Genomic DNA, 709 nt, shown 5'->3' with positions numbered 1-709 from the left:
CTTCGCTGGAGAGAACATGGCAAAAGATCCTGGACAGAACCTGGCTACAGAACTTGGTTGGAGAACCTAGACAGAACCTGGCTGAAGAACCCGGCTACAGAACCTGGCTGGAGAACCTAAACCGAACCTGGCTGGAGAACCTAGCGAGAGAACATGGCTACAGAACCTGGCTGGAGAACCTGGAGAACGTGGCTGGTGAACCTAGAAAGAAAATTTGGACACAGAACTTGGCTGGAGATTGTGGCTAGAGATCCTGGCAAGGCTGCTGATCAACTGAACGCTGTCTCCATGTCATTCCCTCTTCGCCGAATCCGTCCACACCTTTGGGGACCCCTGGACCTCCTGGGGCTGGACCCCGGCAGTTTACCACTGTTCTGTGTCTACTAGTACCACCCTTCTCTGATATACACTGAACTCCATTGTTGCCTTTTAGTCCTGTGAGACTCCAAAGCTTGCTTGGCTTATTCACCTCTGAGTTTGTTGCCTGCATCTTGGAAAGTGCCTTGAGGGAAATAGCATAGATGGTCACACTCCTTTCTCCCTCTGTCTCTGAGATTTTGCCTGTCTTTGCTTGCTATTTTACTAGTTCTGTGCTTGGCTTTTCTGTCTGTTCTTAGAAGAGGATTAGTCTCCCACTCACTGTAATAGAAATATGGGGCTATAATCTATTCCCAGATCTGATTCTTGAGACTAAGGAGAATTGCTGAAA

This window comes from Myotis davidii, unplaced genomic scaffold (genome assembly GCF_000327345.1).
Source record: "Myotis davidii unplaced genomic scaffold, ASM32734v1 scaffold16, whole genome shotgun sequence".
In the NCBI taxonomy this organism is placed as follows: Eukaryota; Metazoa; Chordata; class Mammalia; order Chiroptera; family Vespertilionidae; genus Myotis; species Myotis davidii.
The sequence above is the reverse complement of the archived record's forward strand: the minus strand, read 5'-3'. Positions refer to the sequence as shown.